Source organism: Hyaena hyaena, unplaced genomic scaffold (genome assembly GCF_003009895.1).
Source record: "Hyaena hyaena isolate Hyena2069 unplaced genomic scaffold, ASM300989v1 scaffold_158, whole genome shotgun sequence".
Lineage (NCBI taxonomy): Eukaryota > Metazoa > Chordata > Mammalia > Carnivora > Hyaenidae > Hyaena > Hyaena hyaena.
Genome location: NW_024080790.1, coordinates 748,759 through 764,392, shown reverse-complemented (window position 1 = coordinate 764,392; position 15,634 = coordinate 748,759). Strand labels below are relative to the sequence as shown.

The following is a 15,634-nucleotide window of genomic DNA, read 5'->3' as shown; positions in this document are numbered from 1 at the left end:
AAAGTACTATATCTAGGCCTGATCCCAGGAATGAGGCCTAGGGCAGCCTTAGGAGAGTTGGACTGAGACCCCTTTTTTTCTACTCAAGCATGTGTGTTTGTTTTTTTCTTAAGGCCTGAGGGTGAATATAGGAATGTCTTCTCTTACTATATTGAAGCTCTTCTGAAGAAGCAGGCTGCAGTTCCAACCTCTACCTCCCATCTGTGAGGCTTTGGCCACACCAGTCCCTAACACTAAGTTAGGGTGACTGTGTGTCAGCACCACTAGGACTTCAAGCCAGGCTTATGCCCCTTCAACACCGAGGCCAGTCTTGCAGAGCTCTAGCCTTCTCCCTGTTGTGTGATCCCCTTCCCAGCAAGAGGCCTTAACTGAACAAGAATTAGCTTCTGAACACGAGTAGAGAGATGCCAACCAAAGAGCATTACAGGGGAGCAGGACACTGGCTTTCATCCTTAACCTGCCCCTCCCTCACTTTACCTCCATGGGCTCATATTTGCATTCCATGAGGAGGTGGAATGCTCTCTTGTTCTCTCAGAGCACTCCTGCCTCTTCATCCTGATCTGTTCTTCCCCTTTGGCCCATTCTGTTAGCCCTAACCTTGACCTTCATTACAGCCAGCAGCTTGTTACACAAGAAGCCTTGCTGACAGCCAGTAAAGCATATTATTCTTTTCAGTGAGCTGTATGTGACTTCTCCCATCTTCTGTCAGGCCTCTACCCTCCACCTTACACTTCCTCTGAGTGGGGCAGGTGGGACATAACATTAGGTAACAGAAAAAGTGGTAATCCACCCCATCAACCCAGAACACTCAGGTGATCTTTCTTCCTTTCCCTCTTCCTTCCTGCCTCCCTCCCTCCATCACTCCCTTCCTTCCTCTCTTCCTTCATTTTTTCCCCTTTTGGGGAAGAGCAAGTAGCAAGGTCATGGGAGGGCATATGTGCAGAGTCCCTTAGCTGATTGCCCAAACCAGTGGCCTAGATCAGTGGTTCTTAAACTTGGGTGCATGTTGGAATCTGCTGGGGAACTTTAAAAAATACTGACATCAAGGGTTTTCATGTTATTAGTTTGGACATCCTGGACATCAGGATTTTTAAAAGCTCCCTGGTTGATTCCAATAGGCAGCCAGGGTTAAAATACCACTGGCTAGATGTTAATAGTTGCACCACATAATGGAAAGCATCCATTCCAGGTGTTATCCATTTAGCATGCCAGCCAAAGATGGCACAAAGCCTTATCTTCTAACACTATTGCCAGGTGCCACTTCCCATGGCTATCCAGATTCCATCCTTCAACCCCAGTCACCACCTGCCACTATACACTTGACCTGGGACAGCAAGAGTGCTCCAAATGCCACCGCAATCTGCTCTTGCAAGTTTGCCAAACCATGGCATCTCCTCTTAATTCTTTCACTAATTAATCATTTCCTTATGAATGCCCTCACCAGATCTCCCCCAACCATGCCTACCGGTTCTGGAGATGAGATATTTTCTTGCAAGTGATGGAATATGGGGGAGGCATCTTCTGGAAGTGACAGCCAAAAAACCCAAAAAGCAAAAAGCATTCTCTAAAGAAAGATTTGAAACAGATTTGGTAGAGTGCTAGAATTGTTGAGGTTGTACTTAGTAACACTCAAGCCAGATTCTTCGTCTAAGAAGAGAAGGTGATCGAGTCCATCAGGGATGTTTCTGGTAGAAATAACTATGGACTAGAAGTCAGAGTCTGCAATATCACCCCCACCCTGTCATTCTCTAGCTGCATGGGCTTGGGCAAGTAGTAATTTCCCTCTTTGGGTCTCCTTTTATTCATCTCTAAGCGAGGGAGTGAACAAAATGAATGCTGGAGCCCCTTCCAGCTTTACACTATATGGAGAGAGACAGGTTTGTGTAGAAAGGCAGAGGATGGAGGATCTGGGTTTCTGGAGCAAGAGACCTTCTTCCTGCATCGCCATATCCCCCCCACCCCTTCCCCCTGAGGCCTCTTCCTCAAGCCAATTGCCAGAAGAGAAACATCTGCAAAGAATACACATGACCTACTGACATTTGCCTTGTAGGTTCAAGTCAGTCCCTCGAGCATGGGGTGAGTTAAGAATACTTCACCTCCACCATGCTCTCAGGGTTAGCATCATCTCTGAGACTTGGACAGTAATATGGGATTGCAAGGACAAAGACCATGGGAGTGCATCAGAGCCACGCAGTCATGCAGTCGCCACCCAGATTCTCCTGGGCAGACAGCACTGCAGACGTTTTTCCAGAGGCACTGCTCCCCCTTTTTAATTCTCTTTGGCATTTTTGTAGTGCCAGTCTTTGATGTTATTTTTAAAACAAAACAAGTAGCCTCCCGATGGGTAAAACGGATGTGCACGTGGGGATGAGCTCCCTGTGTTCCTTATGACTCCAGGTCCCACCAGCTCTAGAGCCACCTGAACTCTCAGCTTCTCTGGGATTGGGATCACTTTGGCCAGCACAGCCACTACTGAGCCTTCCTGGCTCAAATCCTTTCTGTTTAGGCAGGAAAAGGCTGACCCTCTTTCCTTCCCCTTGGAGTGGCTGCATTCCCAGGAATGGGTCTGTGAAGGCTTGAAGTAGCATTATCTTCCCTGAAGCATGAGGAAGGAAAAAGTTCAGGTTCTGCTGGACAGGAGCCCATACCACTATGCCACCAGACCTGCCCTCACTTCTCAGAGCCCATCCCCAGAAGGTTACTCCAGAGATGCTCCAATGAGACTGGGGTCGAAAATGGAAGTCCTGACTCCCTCATCATGACAAAGGGGGACAGAGAAAACCACCCTTTGACTTTGTGAACCAGAAGCATCCTTTTGTGCTCCTCCTTTTCCTTCCAAAATGTTACATAGGTGACCAAAGTCATGTGCAGTGTAGCTTAGAGGTTAAAAGCAGGGATTCTAGGGGTGCCTGGCTGGCTCAGTTGGAGCAGGCGACTCTTGACTTTGGAGCTGTGAATTTGAGCCCCACATAGGGTATAGAGATTAATTTTTTTTTAAAAAAAAAGTATGGACTCTGGAACAAGAACATGATGAGTTCCAATCTTAACTGTGCCACTTATTAGCTATGTGATCTTGTTGGGCAAGTTACCTAACCTCTCTGTGCCTCAGTTTCTCCATATACAAAATGGGGATCGGAACTATTTTACTACCTCTTTAGGCTGTTGTGAGCATCTAGATGAGTTAATGTATGTAAAGAACTTAAAAGAGCACCTGGTGTATATCGAGTGCTATTAAGCATTTCCTTTTATTATGTGTCATTTGGGGGCTAGAATCATCATAGCATTAGGAAGTCAAGTAATGAGAGGCTTATAATTCAACTGTAAACAGGTGCATATCAAATAACTGTAATTATATGTTGTAGTCCAAAAAACTAATTCACTCTTGAGCTATGTTAACAAAAATAACATCCAGAAAAAGACTGATGAGATTGACTCGTTCTCTGACCAGAGAGTGGGAACATGTCCACCTGGAGATCACAAAGAAGAGGATAAGCAGGATGGTGACCATCAGTGGCCAGTGCTTGTTGGGCCAGGTATGACATCATGAAGAATGTATCTGGCCTTTGTCCCAAGTTCCTGGCACAGAGCTTTAGAAAGCCTTGAGATTTCTAAAATATCCAAAAACACATTAGGAGGGTCTTTCGTTTTTCATAATGAGTCCATTTCATCAAATCTGAATTTATGCTAATGAGATGACTTATGGCCAACCCTTAGATGTTTCAAGGGAGGGACTTGAAGTCCCTCTCCCCAGCAAGAGAGACCAAGTACATGATTAGAGGGTAGGAGCTTCAGCCCCACTCCCAACCATGGAGGACAGATGATTCAATCAAGTGGCATATGATTTAAACAATTATGTCTTGTAGTAATAAAGCCCCTCTCCCCAATGGTGCCCCCCATTAAAAATCTCTGGACAACAAGGCTTAGAGGAGCTTCCTATTGGTATGCTGGGATGGTGATGCACCCAGATTCTGTAAGGAGGGGCCATAGATGCTCTTCACCAATCCCGCACCCTCCCCATGCTCTGCCCTATGCATTACTTACATTTCACTGTCCCTGAGTTGAATCCTTTATAATAAAACTGTAGTCACAATTATAGTGACTTCGGCGAGTTCTGTGAGTTGTTACAGTGAATTAGAGACTGAAGAGGGGGCATAGGAACCTTCAAATTTATACCCAACTGAGTTAGAAGGATGGTGGCAGAGGAGGAGCAGAAAGAGAGGGAGACAGAGGATCCAAGGCAGGCTCTGTGCTGACCACAGAGAGCCCAAGTAGCAGTTCTTCAACTCAAGAACTGTGAGATCATGACCCAAGCTGAAGTCATATGCTTACCCGACTGAGCCACCCAAGTGCCTCAAGTGTGGGCAGTTTTATTGGTGACCTTGTCCTTTACTTGTGGTAGTTAACCTGCGTGCCCTTTAACCCAGTGTAGTGTTAGAATTTAGCTGAATTGTAGGACACTCCATTTGCATTAGAGAATTGGTGGCGGGACACCACCAGGCTACTTCTATTCATGATTCATTTTCATTCCCAGGACCATTTCATAGGCCAGATTTTTTGCAGATAAAGAAAATGAATCTCAGAGAGGTTAACTAACTTGCCTGAGATCACACGATAACAGTGACGTGAGGATTTCAAACAGGACTGTCTCTGGCTCCAGATCCTGCACTCCTCCGCCCCAGTTGTCCCCAGACGTCTGTTAGGCTGCCATGTGGAGGAGGGAGAAAGGTGTTTCCTTAGAGCCCCCAGGGCCAGAACGAGGTGGGCAGATTTTAGGAGGGTGCAAGGGGCAACTTTGCATCAGTAGGAGCTCCTCAGGAATAGGAAGATGGGACAAGCTGCTTTGTCAGGTGGTGCCTCTCTCCTCGGAGCTCGGTGACTACAGGATGCTGTAGAGGGGCTTCTGCCCCTTCCAGGGAGATTGCACTAATGACCACTAAAGTCCTTCACATTCCATGGGAGCTCTGGAGTCAGCAAGATTGGGGGAATTCATGGCAATGACTTGGGTGACTGGAAACTAATTCTGGTTAGGTGGACTCAACCAAAAAGCCTGCCTCACTGCCCATCATCACCAAAAACTGCTGACAAATTACCGGGAGGCTGAATCAGCCTTGTCCCAGGCTGCTGTTTCTCAGTGCTCAGCCCGTGCACTCTGCTTCGTTCTCAGGGACGCCGACCACATCTACAGGACTTCAAACATCTGGGTAGAAGCTGAAAAACACAAACAACAAATATCAGGGTCTTGTCTGCACCACCAGGACTCTTCGCCCTGTTTCTAAAGCACCATTATGTGCTGATTTAAGGACTGCTAAGAAATTCTTAAAAATGAACTAGAAATGAAATTTTAGTTTAAAAGTAAATTCTGCCTATGAAAGGAAATAAAGAAATCTTCATTACCTTTACAAATGAGATCAAAACTCCTTTCAAGGAGAGGAACTGAAAATCTCTTTGCTGACTACTGGCTTTGAGGAACAGGGGAGAGAAGTTACTTTATGCAGTGGAGGGAGAATGTGGAACTCCTGAATGAGCCCAGAGGGGTCACAGGCTGCTGGGCTTCCTCACACCACCCCCCAATACTTCACTAACAGCTACTCAACTCACAGACACGGATAAGAGAGAATTTTGAGTGCAGCCAAAGAAGCAGGAAAAGCCTGAAGAATATCACACCCCAGGCAGGTGTAAGGGTTTTTGGAAGTGCACAGAGCATGAATTGGTGGATTCAAGACAATTTCACCCAGGGTTCAAGAGGAAGAGAGGCCCCCAGCTGACACCTGGGGAACTGGTTATGAAGTGCTACTGAAGGAGGAATAGAAAGTTGTGAATGTCTTACAGACAAGGATGAGTTACTACTCCCAAAATCCTGGGGATCAAGGTCATTTCCATTTTCACTTGGGCAATGTTCACTTGGTGCTCAGAGCAAGGATGCTTGTCTCCCCCAGAGCTGGCAGCATCCCCGACACCAACTCCTATTCCCACCATGGCCCCAGGGCCAGTCCCTGCCTGTCCTGCCTCACTGGCCAGCTCAGCTCCATCCCTGACCCAGCACTGCCCACAATAGAGCATCTGAGAAGATTTGACTTACTACTGAGGGGAGAGAGATCCCATCTTGCTGTGTGCCTGAGGGAGTGCAGGACACTGCATGGCCACTGAGGCACAGCTTCCTTCTTAGCCAGTCGGGATACCCTGGGCTCGCATTTCAGTATTGTGATGGCCCTTGAGCCCAGACTTGGTGCTCATGGCTCTAGTTAGGGACCTGGCAGTTGGTTCCATAACCTATTTTCTATGCTCTGCATGTCTAGCTGCCAGCTGGGGTCCTCTTCCCACTAGTCTTATTTTTAGCTGGAACAGGGCATGGCCACCACCTCATGCTCATGCTGTTTCTGTCCAACGCCCACCAATGTGGAAGGAACCCTCCCTTCCAGGGCTGGCTAGCTTTAGGGCGGGGCTTGCTGACATATCTCTGGATGCTATTCTTTTTTATTTTTTTTAAGTTTATTTATTTATTTTTGAGAGAGAGAGAGAGTGAGGAAGGGACAGGAAGAGAGATAGAGAATCCCAAGCAGGCTCCTCACTGTCAGTATAAAGCCTGATGTGAGCTCGAACTGACTAACCATGAGAAAATAACCTGATCTGAAATCAAGAGTCAAATGCTTAAGCGACTGAGCCACCAGGTGCTCCTGGATGCTATTATTTTAAAGGTGTCCACTGATGTCCCCTAAGGACCAATCCTGCAGCTTCGTAAGTTGTCTTCTCCAAAGCACAAGCTTCTTCCCAATTCCCAGCAGCCCAGGCCGTATGAGGTATGACGCATGAGGTACATGGCCATAACCTGCTAAGATTTGTATTTTCAGAGTCTGAGCTATTAACTGTATCCACTGAGAGAACTAATCATTAGCCCCCAGAAGTGACCTGTGCCATTCATTTAAAAAGACTGACATCCGTCCCTCAAATAAATGGACACTGAACATAACAATTCCCATCCCAACTCTGTTGGTGTTGAAATTCCACTATTAGAGTTCCATTCCTTGGGTTATAGTGTTATCTCCTGATTAAAATAAAAATAGGCTGGGGCTTCTGGGTGGCTCAGTCAGTTAAGCGTCCAACTTTGGCTTAGGTCAAGATCTCACAGTTTGTGAGTTCAAGCCCTGTATTGGGCTCTATGCTGACAGCTTGGAGTCTGGAACTTACTTTGGATTCTGTGTCTCCCTCTCTCTCTGCCCCTCCTCCATTTGCTCTCTCTCTCTCTCTCTCTCTCTCTCTCTCTCTCTCTCTCTCACACACACACACACACACACACACACACACACACACACACACACACACACACACATATTTAAAGAAATGAAAACAGTCCTGAAAGGTATCATAGGCAAATGTAAAACATTCCCCTGTGGTACCAAAACTATCAGATCTCTGTACAGTCAGGCTGAGCAGGGCCAGGACAAGCACCATATCTTAATGAGAGAGAGAGAGGTATGATGTCAGGGCCACTCAGAAGGTTCTAGCAACTGGGGCAGGGTTGCCACCCTCGGTGGGCCTCAGGGGACCCCAGTCTGACAACTCTCTGGAGAGAGGTTGGGAGATCCAGGCTTTTAGCCAGCACACAAAGCCTCGTGAGTCTCTCAGTGCCTGCCCCCACCGTCCCTGCCTCTCACAGGTGCTCCGGGGCTGTGCCCAGGACCTGGAAGGCACCAGGCTGGTTCCCAGCTCTGCACCTTTGTCCATGCTGATCTCTCCCTGGAGAACTCTTTCCTCTTTGCTTTTTTCCCTTCAGCTGTCCTCTTCAGCTCTTTGTCCTCTCCTTCTGGAAGCTCCCCCCTTACGTCCCCTTAGACTCTCCCATCACCTTGACTCACCTCTTTTGTCCCACTTACAGTCTGACAGCAACAGACTATTACCATAAGCTTCTTAGCAGGCAAGGCCTGTGTCTTTGGCATTTCTCTGTTTCCCATGTTGCCACAAGACCCGGTGCCAGTCAGATGCTGAATGAATGTTAGTTGAACCGAAACTCAATTAACAGACCATTGGAGGTTTGGCTGGTTCAGCAAAGCAGCACCGCTGTCCAGGTCCTGGGGTGCCAGAGGTGAGAGAGGCTCTAGGCCCTAGGGGAGCTCATGCACAATGTCGGGAGACAGACCCCTAACAGCCTATTTCATGGTAAGGTGCTGAGTGTTAACGGAAGCACATATGGCAGGCTTCCTAGTGCTCAGATCACCTCCTTTAAAACGAAATGTTCTTTTGTTGTTCAACCCAAAAGGCTGAGCCCCCTCTGGCAGCCGTTCTTCCTGCCTATTTTGCAACAGAATTCTAGCAATTGACCACAACTCTTTAACAAATCCAACTCCACAGTATAACACTGACTATGGGGAGACAGAGGAGAAAGCAATATATACCACAGGCCACCAGCCACAATCCCCTTGGTTCTCCAAAATTCTGCCCTGCCCCCTATCTGTCTCTCTCACCTCTTCCCTCTAGCAGCCCTTCTCCTGCCCCTACCCCAGGGCCCTCGATTCTGTGCTCAGCAGGGCTCCCTCTCAGTATCCCCAGTTTATAGTCTCATACCCTTGACCCCTGTTCAGCAAAGACTCTGCCTGGGGTTCACCCTCCTAGCAGAGCAGCTGGGGATTGCAAATCACAAAAGATGCTCTCCATCACAAGTCATTTTCCTCACTGTCCCTTTGAAGACCAGGTATATGTAATCACTGAGTATAAAATCACATTTCTATGGGTCATTCCTGACAGCGATAAAAGGAACACGAGGTCTAGAAGGGAAGTAACAGATGCCCAAGTTGTCTGACCTTTTGTGAGAAGGTGTTTAAGCTCCATGTGCACCTAAGAGAGGTGGGTGCCTGTCTCCTACCCCTTCAGCAGGAGGTATCAAACAGGAACAGACAGTCTGAGTACCCCGAGCCCAAAATGGAAAGATGCTGCAAATGGTCGCTTCCAGCTACCCCCAACACACCATGGGCATGGCCTCCCCTGGGGTGGTCCCAGCCCTAGAAAGCCCTAGGCCCCCTGCCCCACAGTACACCATTTTCTCCAAGCCTTAGACCAAGTCAGAACCCAAGCTCACCGATCCTTGAGACTTCCAGAAGGGAAGGAGGAGCTGGTCATGGCTTTGCTGCTGTTACTCTGCAAAGTAAATGGAGACTGCTGAACTAGGGGCTGGACCACACCCTGCCTGGTCTGTTCAGATAAAGAGAAAGCTCACAGCTCTGCATGGTGGGATTATGGGTGAAGCTTATCATTAGCTTCTTCACACGGTTCTGAATTTCCCAACTTCTATAGTAGGTATCAACTCCTGTGACCATTTAGGACAAAAAAGTTTAAAAGAAGAAGAGAAGGAGGAAGGAGAGAAATGGCAAAGTCTCTCTCTATCCCTCTCTGGAAACTCCCTTGGCTGGAAGAACCCTTTAACTCCCTGACTGCTACAGGTCTAAGAAGTGCTCATTTCTGAGCATCCCTGATGCATCTTTTCCTAGCAAAGTCCAGTGAATTTTAAAAGCCTTCTAGTAAAGGGCCCCAGACCTAATGGTTATTAGGCACTTTTTCCCATTCTTCTATTATCCAGAAATTGTGCTGCTATGTAATAAATGGGCCCAGTATTCTTTCTCACCACTTGAAATCTGTCCCACTGCCCCTCACTAGACAAGCACAATTATTTGTTGAGTATCTATTGGTGCCCAAGAATGAGCACAAATTAGAATTGGGCATAAGAGGAAAGACTTCCAAAAGAAATGAGATTTGGTCCCTGTTTGCTAGAGGCCCACAGTCATAGTGAAAAATGTGAATACAAATAAAGATAAATAGATGAAAGAGAAAGAAAGAAAGAAAGAAAGAAAGAAAGAAAGAAAGAAAGAAAGAAAGAGAGAGAGAGAGAAGTATTGAACACATATATTTCAGACTACCTCTTCAATGATGGTGTGTATCTATATTTCTCTCTCTCTCCCTCTCTTTCTCTCCCTCCCACACACATATACATACATATACATGAAACTGAAAATAAATATATATATTCAATGGTTTTTGGAACAGGAGACTGGAAATCTTGGGTCCACATTTGTGAGGACCAAAGTTCTGAGTTAGATATTGAAGGAAGACATTAGTCAGTCAACAAAATTTGGGGTTGTTAGACCCAAATAGGTACAAGTGTGCTGGGCCCTTCTCATCGACACTGCACAGAAGGGCTCATCTTCCTGGATTTCAGGTGAGGAAATGGAGGCTCCAGCAAATGGGGTGACCTGATCAGGGCTACAGATCTATTGATGGGCAGAGGCTAGTTTGAACCCATCTGGTTCCAGAGCCTGTTCTCTCTTTTCCCTTTGCCATGACTCCCTCCCTTCCTCCAGATGAAGATGAACAGATGCAAGGGGCTGGTAGGAAGTGGGGGAATGGAAAACAGCAAAGAGCGAAAGCCCAAGTCCCAGGCTTCATATTCAAAAAAGCCAGCCCCTTAAAAAATCATTGTGTTTCCTATTTCTGGCATGGGGACACCAAAGGATATGATTCACAATCTCTGCTCTCAAAAGGCCCACAATGTCATTGCAGCAGGAGCAGCTCATAGAGACATCATTATAATACTAGGTTGGGGGGTGGGGGGGAAGTGCTCTAGTAGATCCTCATGAGCCATGGAGTTCCAGGGAGGTCCCAACCTTGAGTCTCCAGCATTAAGCTTTAATCCACTTGTCAGATACCTGCCACCAATCACAAAAACATGTGGACTTCATGCCTTCAATGAAGAGGAAAGAAAGGGGGATTCAGGAATTCCTGGTGATGCAGAGACAATGCTGAACCAGCAGGAAGTCTGGGTTCAGCCTTCAAATGGTCCCTTCAGTGAAAAGGTCAGCCAAACTTGCACACCCTGTGAATAAAAGCTCATCAAAAAAGACTGTCTAATTGAACTGACATGTCCTCTGATTCACTGTTCCACACCTCAGGCTGTCCTAGAATCCAGTCACAGATACTTTTAAGCAATCATCTTGTCTACCTTCTGTTTCTGGCAAGACTATACCTAAGACCAATGGAGCTATATTTTGAAAACCTTCACCTTGGTCAAGTTCAAACATAAAACATTTGGTTCTGCTTTTTTTTTTACCTAATCTGAGAGCATGTGTTCTTCAACAGGAAAGTAAAATATAACTCACTGAATCATGTGGCACGACTATCCTTGCCCCCCATCCCCACCTCCAGCCAGGAAATCCAGGAAACAGCTATAGGGTGATATGCCCTTCTATGTCTAATAGAATAAAGTTCTACAGCCACAGAGGTGAAAATAAATGCTTTTTTAGCACACTGAAGTCAGAATTATCTTGGCTTTTTCATTGGTGCTGTGGGAAGTATTTGCCTTACTAACTGGACATAAGGGAAAATTAAAAGAACACCTTGCACCTATGACTAGAAGGGACACTGACACCATCCCCCTTCTCTCTAGACTAAAGAAACTATAAAACTTCACAACCCCAGTGAGAAGACTTCGTAGGCGTAGGAAGAAGGGATAGTGAAGAAGGGTTAAATGGCGGAGGATCTAAAGACTCACATGGGGAACTCTACTGGCCTCTAGAATATCCATGTGGAGACATCCCAAAAACCTGAGAAGTGAGGTTCAGGCTGTCACAAAGGGTTAAGACAAAGATGGAAAAAATAGGAGGCATGCTGTTTGGCTTTGCTGTCCTCTCTGTGATCCTTCCTATGATTCTGTATGGTTTAGATATTATTGTGAAGGTATTAAGGAGGAACTATTTCAACTTCTCTGTTTATGTGTGCTTGCATCAGAGACAATGCCATGTGCTCACCAAACCTACTTCCTCTTCCTCCCGGGCACCCAATTTCCCAGCTCCCCCTTCTATCTGGCAAGGGCCATATGGAATGTAAGTCAATGATATAAGCAGAACTGATGTGCGTCACCAATAGCCCAGGCAATTAAGAGAAGTGCCTTCTCGTTGGGATGAGCACTGGGTGTTATATGTAAGTGATGAATCACTAAATTCTACTCCTGAAATCATCGTTGCACTATATGTTAACTGACTTGGATTTAAAATTTTTATAAGTTAGGGGCGCCTGGGTGGCTTAGTTGGTTAACCGTCCGACTTTCGCTTAGGTCGTGATCTCGCGGTTCGTGGGTTCGAGCCCCGCGTCAGGCTCTGTGCTGACTGCCAGCTCAGAGCCTGTAGCATATTTCAGAGTCTGTGTCTCCCTCTCTCTCTGACCCTCCCCTGATCGCTCTGTCTCTCTCTCTCTCTCTCCTAGAAATAAATAAAATTATTAAAAAAAAAATTATAAGTTAAAAAAAGAGCAGGGGTACCTGGGTGGCTCCGTCGGTTAAACATATGACTTTGGCTCAGGTCATGATCTCGCAGTCTGTAAGTTCAAGGCCTGCATCAGGCTCTGTGTTGTCACCTCAAAGCCTGGAGCCTGCTTCAAGTTATGTGTCTCCCTCTCTCTCTGCCCCTCCCCCACTCGTGCGCTTTCTCACTCGCTCTGTCAAAAATAAACATTAAAATTAAAAAAAGAAAATAGAGCAGAAGTGTATTATCTACACATTCTCCTTTCTTGCCTCCCTGCTGGATTCAGAGGATCCAGTAGACATTCTGGGACCTTTGGGTATAATGCAGCCATCAAACGGAAGGAACCACAGTGTTGCTAAAGGCAGCCCACTGAGCATCTAATTGGAGATTCCGAGATTGCTGTTACAGGAAATAGCCTATCCTGAACAACATCTTCACACCTTTTTTTTTTTTTTTTTTAAGCTCAAGATAGTCTTCTATTAATCTTAATGTCTCTTTCAGGATCGCCAGTTATCCATATACTGAATCTCTGTTCTCTATGTTTTTTCATTTTCCTTCTCATTAGTTTTATTATTGACACTTACCTTGCATTCTGACAGTCTGTCAGAATTTCCAACTTCACCGGTGTTAATTCAGCAGAACTAGTATGGTTTTAATTATAATATGGGACAATTTTGTCTGTTGCATACTTTCTTTCATCCCCATTTTCACGTCCGCCCCTTTCCTCCTAGGCTGCTCTTCCCTGTGACTGTCCTCTCCTATTTCTTAGAAGCCATGCCATTTTGAACTCCATTAAGGAAACCAAATCATTTTCTGACATTTTTCTTGTGATTCCTATAGCAGATTATTACAAGAAGCAAACACTTTTGAGTCTCCCAGATCACTTACCTTCCTCCCAAGTGTCTTTTCTCAAGACACTTCTAATTGGTTTTTTGTTCACTTTATTCTCAAATAAGATGAACTCAAGTGCCCTAATGTATGATGTACAGGGAAAACAGCTTCTAGCAAAAGATGATCAGGAAACCACATGTTTTCTGGAAGTCAGATGTGGTGTATACACAATTAATGGTGACTTTTAATTCTTAAAGGCAATTTCTGCACTAGTTGACCATAGAAATTAGCTTAATAATCAGTCCACTTAAGATCAAAGATACATAAGGACAACTGTCAAGGATAACAGCCCAATCCTGCATCCTGGTTATAAAATAGGTACTCCTTATATAGAAAATTTAATAAAGTTCAATCAAATCCATTTCTAGGCAATTGGTCTGTTAACATCAGACTTGAGGAAATAAATACTTAGGTGAATCCACAAATCTCTAAGTATGACCTCCCACTTCATAGCTTCCTGAGATCCCATAAAACTACAGATAAAATTTAGGAAGAAGGGAATGAAAGATAAGCATCATGGCAACAATTTGAGGGCTATTAGATACTGGAAACTCAGTCAGCCTCACTTCCAGGACATTTCCTGCTTGAAGAAAGGGCATGGGAGGCTAGTCACACAGGCAAGCATAAGGAAGACTTTTGATTCAGGCTTCAGAAGTAAGGCAAAAAGATACAAGCCCAGGTATTGATTTGATAGTGAGGGATAAAAATAAACATTGGCATCATTTTATTTCTTCAAATCTAAGAAATCACTGATTTGACAGACATGGTATTATTTAAAGTATTACTAGGAAAGGGAAACCACTGCCAGTTATAAGTCATCATTAACTGGAGGACACACCCCACTTTCAAAGATGCTGACATGTGGGAAAAATGTGTGCCTTAGAACTGATGAAGAATGGAAACCCAGCTTAGAAGTTGGCTCACCAACTTTGGGACTGCTCTTCACATGTGGGTGGGAGGTCATCCACTGCATCAGGAAGTCAAGGGCTCAGACAGGAGAAAGAGGCCCATGAACCCAAACCTGGGGGTTTATCAGCAACTCAGTTTGTTGGCTGTCAGTCCTACTTCCACCAGGCAGTGCCCCAACCATCTGTGATAGCAAGGCAGGCTGATGTGCCTGGCTGCCGAACATGTTTCGCTCCATGAACATCCATGTTCTCCCGAGGAGGCATCTTCCTCCTCAGTGAGACGGGAGCATAATGTCATAAGGTATTATGACATTTGTCGTCCTATGATGAGAAAGCCAAAGCAAAGCTTAAAAGATGAGACAAAAATGGAGATGGATCCATTACCTGGATTTCTGATTTGCTGAGTGGATGAAAACCATCCTGGCTGGAAGTATTCTCCAGAGGGACTAGCACACAGTAGATGCTCAACAAATGCTAGTTCCCGTCTCCTATATCCTCTTTCAGAACCCTCCCTGATCTGCTAATGAGATCTTCCCTGCATTTTCTCAATACTGGGAATAGACAGATTTGAAGCAAATGGAGGGAAAATTAAGAACTTCTGGGGCACCTGGGTGGCTCAGTCTGTTAAGCATCCAACTTCACTCAGGGCATGATCTCATTGTTCATGAGTTCGAGCCCCACATCAGTCTCTGTGCAGACAGCTCAGAGCCTGGTCCCTGCTTTGGATTCTGTGTATCACCTCTCTCTGCCCCCACCCCGCTTTGCTCTGTCTCTCTCTGTCTCAAAAACAAATAAACACTAAAAAAATTAAAAAATTTAAAAAAGGACTTGTGAGAGGGTTAGGGGAGTAGAAGTCCAAAGCTATCTCACATTGTAGTAAGGGCCTAGGGAGTTGGCTCTACCCTACAGCCTTGTGACTAAGAATCCAAGATCTGAGAAACATTGGGGCTAGGACCAAATCCTACCTCTGCATCTTTCTAGCTCTGTGTACTTGGGCAAATTAATTTCTCTAGACCTCAGTTTCTTGATCTGTACATGGAGAGAGGAACACCACCTCCTCAGAGGATTATATGAGATCATATACAAAAGCACAGGGCCTGGCAAATAATATGGGCTCAATAAATGTTAGATACTACTATTAAGTCATTTTTCCTGTGGTCTATTGACACTGTAACAATTGAATTTTTAAAATTGCAGTCTGAGTTCCATCTTGCCAGCAAGCATACATCTGGGCTCACTGCCCCATCGGATATTCTCAAGGGAATGTCAATGCATCTGTGAAACTGAGCTTAATAAAATTAGGCAGATTATGTTTGTTGCTGAATTTCTGTACTAAAGACAGAGGTAGATTTTTGGCTGATAGGCAGTTTTAAATGGTGGGTTCCACTTTTCCATGTGAGCAGGTGATCTAAGGATTCCAATGCTGTTACAATGCTCCTTGCATCACTGATGAGAATGCCTGGACTGGTAACAGGTTTTTCCAGCTAATTCCCTGACCCCCTTGACCTGGCTATTTATTATGGGTATAAGAAGCTGTGCCCAGCCATCTGACAT

General features: G+C 45.5%; 1 protein-coding gene across 1 annotated transcript in view; it reads right to left on the bottom strand.

The window, feature by feature from the left end:
• The window catches only part of ADD2 (adducin 2), a 54,384-nt gene extending 45,255 nt beyond the window's left edge, over window positions 1-9,129 (bottom strand). Inside the window, exons 1-2 of the mRNA XM_039239579.1 lie at window positions 9,071-9,129; window positions 5,091-5,208 (exon numbers count right to left, since the gene is read on the bottom strand). The gene's annotated coding sequence lies outside the window, so the exon portion shown is untranslated. The remainder of the gene's footprint in view (window positions 1-5,090; window positions 5,209-9,070) is intronic.
• Between the last annotated feature and the right edge of the window lie 6,505 nt (window positions 9,130-15,634).